At 33.4% G+C, this 9,822-nt stretch overlaps 1 pseudogene; it reads left to right on the plus strand.

Moving 5' to 3' along the window:
- The first annotated feature begins 2,276 nt into the window (after positions 1 to 2,276).
- On the plus strand, positions 2,277 to 5,095 carry LOC120180288 (annotated as a pseudogene).
- The last annotated feature ends 4,727 nt before the right edge of the window (positions 5,096 to 9,822 follow it).

The raw sequence follows: 9,822 nt of genomic DNA on the forward strand, positions 1-9,822 counted from the left end.
GAAATGCAGAGTTGATAAATACTACTAAGATGAACTAAGTATCATTGTTGAAAGTCACCAACAAAGCTGGAATTATTTTGTATAAATAACATATAATAATTTCTTCGTTTAATCCTTGTGGTTAAAGATGTTCTAACAGATGATCAAATATAATGAAATCCCAAACAACGCATTCACCTCTCAGTTTCTTTCGCAACTCGAAAGGCATTATGATAGGGTCAAATAGATGCTCCAAATATACTACCATGTCATGATGCCTTTCGAGTTGCGTGCATTAAGAATTATCTTCTAAAACTATAATTCAATACAATTCAACTGTAAAATTTCCAAAACATGTAAAAAAATCCAATTCGTTCACGATATATCAATCTCATAATCAATATGAACTTATTAAAAAGAATACCAGCTCATATGATGCCGAAAACTACAGTTCTAATCAATACAATTCCCAATAAACTAGTACCAACAATTTCTCGGATTGAGATTGGTGATTTCACTATGTCGATACTCACAACCAATTCCCTGATTTAAAGAAAAACCAAACAAGAAGATCAAAAAAATTTAGCCTAGGACCCCATTTCGCTTCTATTATGATGGACTGAATATCTTTCATAAAGAGTACTAAAAGTCTTGATTAAGAACAAAGAAAGAAAATTAGATGGTTTTGGTTCAAAACTAACACTGAATATCTAGATCATTGACATGTAGTTTCAGAAACATAAAAATTTCAACAAAAAACACACAATGCGAACTGAAAATGGAAAAGTGCGAAAGAGGAAAAGCTTACTTTCGAATATTCCAAAAGAGAAAATAAATACCTTATTGCAAGTGAGGGGAGAGGCTAAGAAATAAACGCAATCGGTGTTGCGTTCCAACAATTCTTCCTATATTTTTTCTTTGTAAATAAAAGCTGAAAGACAGAGCACTGCTTGGGTTTACAATTCACATAGTGGAAAATTGAAGAACAAAAACCAAACGAGAGTGCATGTGAGCGAAAGAGACTGAGAGGTGAATGAGCTGTTTGGGATTTCATTATATTTGATCATCTGTTGGAAAATCTTTAACCACAAGGATTAAACGAATAAATTATTATATGCCATTTATACAAAATAATTTCAGCTTTGTTGATGACTTTCAACAATGATACTTAGTTCATCTTAGTAGTATTTGTCAACTCTGAATTTCTAACCCCATTTTTTTCTGACAAACATTTCATCGAACATCTATGCTTCACCTGAGATGACATGTATCTAACATTACACCTTGAATCGTTGATGGTCCCGATAGTCCATTGGTCGGGTCTTCTCTCAATGAACCCTTATTCAAGTTAACACCTCCACATAATTCAAAGTTAGATTAGGAATTTCCCATGCATCCCTGACTGAAAAGTTACGCTGGAAATGAGGAAAGAGAAGCGAAAAAGGAAATTTGAGATCGAAAAGGAATTTGGGGTTTAGAATGAAATTGAAGACTGTGTTGCAAGTTTTAAAAGTTGAGGGAACTAAATGCAAGCGCCTAAAAAATTCAGTGACCATATTGCAAACGTACTAACGGTAGTGTAATGACGTCAAACGGCCATTTACGTCGGGGACCATATTGTAAACGGACTAAATGTTGAGGGATTATATTGCAAACGGACCAAATGTTGGGAGACTGTATTGTAAGTTTTAAAAGTTGGGGACCTAAATAAAAGATTTAGAAAAGTTCAGTGACCATTACTATACTTTATCCTATTAAAAATTTTGAAATCTTTTTTATATATATCGTATTTAGGGATGGCAATGGGTCGGGTCGGGTCGGTTTTTTGGGCCACCCGACCCGACCCGAGAAGAAAGGGTTTTTCACCCGTGACCCGACCCGACCCGACGAAATTAAGGTTTCACCCGACCCGACCCGACCCGAATATATGATTTAGAAACCCGACCCGACCCGAAATAATAATAAAAAAATTTTTATTCAATGAAAACAATGACTTAATTGAAAAAAATTATATATGGAGGGACATTATTGTAATTATCCCTAAATATATAGGATAAAATTATATATATTTTTCGGGTCGGGTCGGGTCGGATTTTTTTCATCCTAAACCCGACCCGACCCGACCCGAACAGTACATTTAAAAAAAAACCCGACCCGACCCGAACCCGAAATTTTTAAAAAAAAATTCGACCCGATCGGGTCGGGTCGGAACCCGTCGGATTCGGGTTGAGTTGCCATCCCTAATCGTATTAACAGTGAAAAAAAAGTAATTAAGAAAGAACAGCCAGGCGCCTCTTTCATTTTCAAAGAATTACCAAAATCAAATCAAAACTCAGTTTTGGACAAACCCAAGAGAGAAGAGTAAGGAATTTGGTTTTTCTTCTTGTCGTCGGAGAGATTTTTTTTGATTAATTTTCCCAGACTATGGGTTCTGTTTCAATGGAACCTGCGGTTTTGGATGATATAATACAACGGTTATTGGATTTAAAACAAGCGAGACCAGGGAATCAAGTGAAACTGTTGGAAGGTGAGATCCGTCAGCTTTGCACTGTTGCAAGAGAAATCTTTCTTCAACAGCCTAATCTTCTTGAACTTGAAGCTCCCATCAAGATCTGTGGTGTGCCTTTATCTATTTTTTTTTCAATCGAAAAAATGATAGAAATTGATGTTTTGGGTCCATTTATGTTTAATCTTAGGATTTGTTTGTTTTGAACTTTTAATGTATAAGGCAAAAGTTGAAAACTTTGTAGAAATGATCATCTATTTCATTGGGAAATTTGATTAGATTAGGGAAATTTTGAAAATTTTGAAGGAAATGTTTGTTTTAGCATTTTGAATGAATCTGTATGTCCACCGGAGCTGCATTTGAGGATATTCTTATTTCTATGCTTAAACCGTATTAATCCAAAATTGATGTTTTGGGTGTTGTTATTGCCTTCTTGGTATGATTGGATCTTATCCAGATCTTTTCTTTTAATTTGAGGTAAGATGAAAGCGTGGGTTTGATTTTAGTTTAGAATAAGATTGAAGATGGTGGTTTCTTAGCTATTGATCGACACATAACTGCATATAAGCTGAATTTGATGGCAGATTGAAGATGTGAGTTGTAACCGTTTTTTATGCATTGAATTTTTAGATTTTCGTAGGATTTTAATGATATAGGTGCGGTGGGGTGGGGTGGCAGCCGGCAGGTAGCTACAGTTCAGATACAATAATGTTTTAAAGTGGCTGTGCTGCTTCATTTTATCTTTGGTTACTTGAGGATGCCATGGATTGCCCGGAAAGGCTCAAGTGGAGGGATGATGGATGTGAAAACCGGATCATTTATATTAATCATCAATTGACTGCTCAAAATATATTAATGATTGCTGAAAGCAGAAACTATGTATTAGTATATTTTTACATGACGAACATATTGAATATCATGAAAATGATAGAACCATATAAAAGTAAGGAGCCCTATCATTATTGAAACCTCTTTTAGTAAACCCTAACTTTCTTTAAAATGTTTCTTCCACCATAGTATCAATAACTAATGAAGTAATATTTGTTTGGTACTACTTGGTTGTTCCAATTATGCATTGATAAAGCAACTCCAAAGAAACGCTGGAGTTCACATTCAATTTATGTGAAAGTGACAAATATATCAAAATAGTATAGTGAAGAATTCACATGCTATTTTGAACATCAATTCTGGAAATCTATCTTCCTACTTTTGACAATTGTCCTAAACTTTTTGAAAGAAGTTTTAATAGTCTGATCTTTTGTTGTTTTCTTCTTCCAGGTGACATTCATGGGCAGTACACTGATCTTCTGAGGCTTTTTGAATATGGGGGTTTCCCCCCTAATGCTAATTATTTATTCCTGGGGGACTATGTTGATCGCGGCAAGCAGAGTCTAGAAACAATATGCCTTTTGTTCGCCTTTAAGATTAAATATCCTGAGAACTTTTTCTTTTGAGAGGGAATCATGAATGTGCTTCTATTAACCGGATTTATGGATTTTATGATGAATGCAAACGAAGGTTCAATGCGAGACTTTGGAAAATCTTTACCGAGTGTTTCAACTGTCTTCCAGTGGCTGCTGTAATTGATGACAAAATATTGTGCATGCATGGTGGCCTATCCCCTGAGCTGACAAATTTGGATAAAATCAGGAGTTTAATCCGTCCAACTGATGTTCCTGATTCTGGTCTGCTTTGTGATTTACTTTGGTCAGATCCTGCTAGGGATATAAAAGGGTGGGGCATGAATGATCGAGGAGTCTCTTTCAACTTTGGCCCAGATAGAGTCTCCGAGTTCTTAATGAAAAATGATATGGACCTTGCTTGCCGTGCCCATCAGGTTAGGGCTATTTGCTCTTTTCTTCCTTATTTATGTGTGGGTGTTGTAAGCAAAGCAACTAACCATAATGCTTTTGTTTCAGGTCGTTGAAGATGGATATGAGTTCTTTTCTGACAGACAACTCGTGACAATATTTTCCGCTCCCAATTATTGTGGCGAATTTGATACTGCTGGGGCAATGATGAGCGTTGACGAAAGCCTAATGTGCTCTTTCCAAATTCTTAAGCCTGCAGATAAAGGGTCCAGGTTCATTTGAGGAACACTACTGCTGTTTCTGTTCCTCTATTGAATATCTGATGCAAGTTATAATCCCACTTTTATTACACCTACGTGTTTTAATTTGTTATCTTTAACCACCATTTCTTGTGTTCATATAATTTCCCACCTTTTTTTTACACATTTTATGGTTGTCAGATTATACCATGTTTTTAACCTTCTCATTCGAGAACCTAATATCTGTGTTGTGTTTGTTGATTCTGACATATCTGTTGCAGTTTCAGTTGTTGATTTGAGGAGGAATGTTGGAAGATTAGGATGCCGATGTTGATATTTCAGCTCCTTGAAAATGCGATAATGAAATATGACCAGTTCCTCCCCTACGTTAAAGGGTACAGATTATCTGTTCAAGGCTATTTTATAACCATATGAAATAAAAAAGATAAGACATGGTTGACCATGAACTCAAGCATTGAAATCCTTTGATTTTTTTCTTCTTTTTCACTCATTTTTTTTAGAAAGCAAGGCATTTTCAGTATTTTATTACTATGTTTTATCACAGGAAAGGGAGATAAGCTGGAGGAAATAATAGGAGTTTTAATTTTATTTTATTTTTGTAACTATTTGTAACTATCTAAGCTATTGGTAGACTAATATGAATTGAATATTGCAGCCAGCAGTTTATTACGAGAGTAATTTTTTCAACCCAGTTTGTTATATTCATAATATTAGGATTCGAACCATTCATCTCAAATTTAATGTCTATTATGGGAGTGATTTGTTTTATACCTTTCCATGTTCTTTATTGCACCTAGTAAAATGTAACACTTCAATTGTATACTAACATGTCTTTCTTTTGATTTTTGAATGAAATGTTGATTCATGTTAAAGGATATTTTGGGTAATTATTGATAAATTAAGTTATTTATGGAAATATTGTTAAATAAATATAACAAATACATGAAAATTGATATTTTTATTTATAAAAGAATTGAAATTTTTATTTAAAATATTCCTATATGTTATTAAATTATATTTAATTAATAATTTAAATGATTTTTCGTTCAAATTTTCTCAAACTAAATTTAAATAAAAGAATTATTTTTTTATAAATTCTAACAGGAAAATATTGAAACTATTAATTATTCATTGTTTGATGATATGTGAAAATGTGTAAAGTAAAAGTTTTAAATAGTTTCTTCTCTGTTAATATTCTTTAATAGCATTAATGGAAGAAGTTATTTATATGATTTTTCTATGTATTTTCTCTTTAAAATTACATGAGTCCGTCCTCTTAAAAATGTGTTTGCCTCGTGAAGTTTCCTGGTCAAATTTATAGCTACGGCCGTATCATTTCTGAATTGCCTGATTTGGTCGATGGGATCATAACCCTCCCTCCTCGTCTACGTGTGACAGTTCTTTATTGTATTTTTTGAGTTGATACCAGATGACGTGGAGTTTCATTATACTACTTTGTAAGCCTGTACTAGTTTACAAGCTTTCAGGACTGTATGAGCCATTGAAAATTCACATCCTTGTATTACTACATGTCAAATGGACACGAGGAAAGAACACAACTTTTTGTGGATAATAACGTTAGCCAAATCATTTTAGATTATGACGATTTGCCAACAGCCTGTCTATATGAAATTATTGATGCAACTTCATTCTCGATTCATGTATTTGCACTACGTGTGCCTTCTGTCAATCACCAATAGTTAATTTCCCGACATATAAGCCCACAGCACAGTGTAAAGTTCTCCATTAATCACTTCACAAAAGAGATTAATTAATGTAACAAGTTTAAAGTTTGAATTAATCTCCTTATTTGGAGGCTATTGTTAATGATTTAACTTAGAAAAGGAATCTTCACCTTTATAATGGAATGATATGACATCATAATTTCTCGAGCTTCACAGCTTAGCTATTCTTTTGGTTACCCTTTTATGTACGAGGTCTCTCGACAATTTTTTTTTTAATTAAACGATATTAAATTGATTATCACTTGAATTAATCCGTTTACACACCTCATCAATTTTGAATTATTTTTCAATGTACGTCGTATGAAACACACACTTTAGGCATCCGGGGCTTTGTTTTTATATTTGTCGCCCAAGGAACTAAATATAAATAAATAAATGATTTGGTGTTTTGCCACATGCCAATTCTTTTCTCTTGCTGAAGTGCACTTCTTTGAGGGGGGGTTTTCTCTGCTTTTCAGCGATGAAATTCAGGAGTTTTTGTTTTTGCATCCCAGGATCAAAGAACGGAGCCAAGCAAGAAGATTCAGATAGTTCTTCTAACAAAGCAAAATCCCATGAAAAATCTGATAAAAGTGGGGAAAAGAAGGGAGATGTCGATGATGCTGGAATGACTGCTGTAGCGGGGGGTGCTACTACAGGAAATGCCTCCACCGCGGAATGAAGCGGCGGCTGCTGTAGCCCGACACCATTTGAAAAAACAGCCGGTTTGGGTTCTTGGCCTTTTTCTTGTCATATTGATTTCATAATCTTTCTTTTATCTTGTAAGCAAAGAGATGGACGAGTTGTTCTAGTTTTGTTTTATCTTTTTCATCTCTGTATTTTTCTTTTTCTGGTGTCTTGAGTTGATTGAGATTACTTGTTTTCATCTACCTTTGAACGTGTAATACTTCTTGTTTTAATTTCCAAATAAGATTCACAATCATTTGAATTCTTTCTTCTTCCCGGGGGTAGACCAAACACATTATTTAAAATACTTTATAAAAAAAATAGATGTACATACATATGCATGGTGTTCATGATGTGCAGGGACGAGTCGACAGATTAATTAGGGGTCGACATTAAATTATATTTTTTTGGAGGGACCAAAGGGTAGTTTTATCATTTTCCCAACGTAAAAAAATTTCAAATTATTAAGGGTTTTTAATGCGATATTCCCAATTTTGGGCCAAATCCACTACCTTCCTCTGATCTTGGGCAAGTCCAAATATACAGAGGCTTGTTTTTGGTAGGTTCCTTTTTATAGAAACTTGTCGGTTAAAATAGATGGATATAAAACAAACAAGGACCATAAGTGTCGAGTTCCATCATCCACACTATTAACAAAACCCTAAAATACAATAACGATTTAAAAAGAGACATGTCGAATATGTAGATATTTATTTTTGTTTAGTTACAAAACAAACCCATAAATTATTATAAAGCGATCAGTAAGTTCAATTGTGTCAAAAGCCCATGTATTAACCCAAGCAGTTAGGCTTCTCAACTTCTCTTCAAGCGTTGCACAACTAGAGCCGTATGATCTAGATCCACTCGACGGTCCAGATCAAGATTAGTTTAAGGTTTTCATGAATTTGAAGATAGGATACGCTCAGCCACACATCACCCATTCGATCTGGTTTTGGATTCAACTGTCCATCATCACTAAAATTAGGGTTTTACCCTAATCTCCAACAACGCCGCTCGTTCTCTAGATTTCTCCAAAAGCTTCGCGCATGTAACGCACGCGAGTCTTTCTGGTTGCTCCAATCGCCATAAATATCCTCGAGTTCCCACTCGCCCATATGTGGTCTTCCTTGCCACCTCAGCTGTACCAGAAGTTATCAGAATGAGCTTTTACCCCTCTCCCCATAGTAACAGTAACAAAGGGGAGGGTATTTTCATGTCACGAGATGACCTGCAAGAGGGAAAAAAAAAGACTTAGAAGATTTATTTTTATATCCGATTAATTATATGGGAAATCACTTACGTTTAGGTTTTTGTCTACTTTTAGTCATTAATTTAAAAAAAATTAAGAAATTGTCACTTTCGTTTCTATTTAATTAAGGCGTGACCACCCGAGTTAATTGTCATTAACAATAATTAAATATTTTGATATAATCACATATTTGGTCTATGTTATTTAGATATTCTCTCAATTTAGTATCACTTTTAATAAAATAAAAATAAATTTAATCATATTTTACAACTCGGAGTTGACTTAGAACTTTTTCGAGTCAAGTCGAGTTAAATTTTTCGAGTTTCTATTTAAATTTAATTATAAATATTTATGATATTATTTGATTCTAATTTAAATGATATTTTATAATCATATACAATACATGTGTATTTCTTTATATTTTTTTTCTTCATATGTGATATACATTTATGAAACAAAGTGGAGAGACACAACTCAAAAATCAATTCACTAATTACTAAAATTTTCAAGTTATTCGAGTAAAGTTTTCAAGAGTCGAGTTGAAAAAATCGGTTCTTCGAGTCGAATTTCGCTCACCCCTAATACCACATGTCATTATTCGATTGGAGGATTAACTTTCATAAACTCAACTCAACTTAAAAAAGTTTCAAGTTCAAATTGAGTTATAAAATACAATTCGGATAACTTGAAAATTTTAATAATTAGTGGACTGATTTTCAAGTTTAAGTTGAGTCTCTCGACTTTGTATAATAAATGTATACCACATATGGAAAAAATATGAAGAAATACATATGTATTGTATATGGTTATAAAAGATCATTTAAATTGAAATAAAATAATATCATAAATATTTATAATTAAATTTAAACAGAAACTCAAAAATTTGATTCGACTCGAGAAAAATTCTAAGACAACTCCGAGTTATAAAATAGGACTCGTCAACTCGCATAACTCGAAATTTTTTGACTCAACTCGACTCAGCTCGGTCGAACGCTCACCCCTACGTGACACAACATGTGACATCATTCGATTGGAGGATTAAATTTATTTTAATTTATTAAAGTATGACTAAATTAAGATAATATATAAATAACAAGAACCAAATGTGTGATTATTAACTACTGCTAATGGTAGTTAACATGGGATGACCACATCTTAATTAAATAAAAACGAAAGTAACCACATCTTAATTAACTAAAAACGAAAGTGACCATAACTTTTGTGTTTTGAAATCAATGATCAAAAGTGGATAAAATATAAACACAAGTGATTTTTCATGTAGTTATCCATTTTATTTTTGAGCGGTCAATCACATCGTAATCAAAGACTGATGGCGATTTCACGAATCGATTTTATTATTTTTTTAATTTAAGTCCCAAATTATTCGAGTTCACTTTTTAAAAAATCTCATTTTTAATCGACACTGATTTAAAAATAACGTCTCGACAAAATGAAATAAATTTTTATCATAATTGTCACATTCTAATAAGATGTTACCTGCCTAGATAATGAATAAAAAGTTGGACAAAATCCGTCATCAGTTATTTTATTTTATTCAATGAGGATGAAACAGCATTAACAAAACCTAGCAACCAGCAGAGTGTTT

The sequence above is a fragment of the Hibiscus syriacus genome, unplaced genomic scaffold (assembly GCF_006381635.1).
Source record: "Hibiscus syriacus cultivar Baekdansim isolate YM2019G1 unplaced genomic scaffold, ASM638163v2 tig00003715_pilon, whole genome shotgun sequence".
In the NCBI taxonomy this organism is placed as follows: domain Eukaryota; kingdom Viridiplantae; phylum Streptophyta; class Magnoliopsida; order Malvales; family Malvaceae; genus Hibiscus; species Hibiscus syriacus.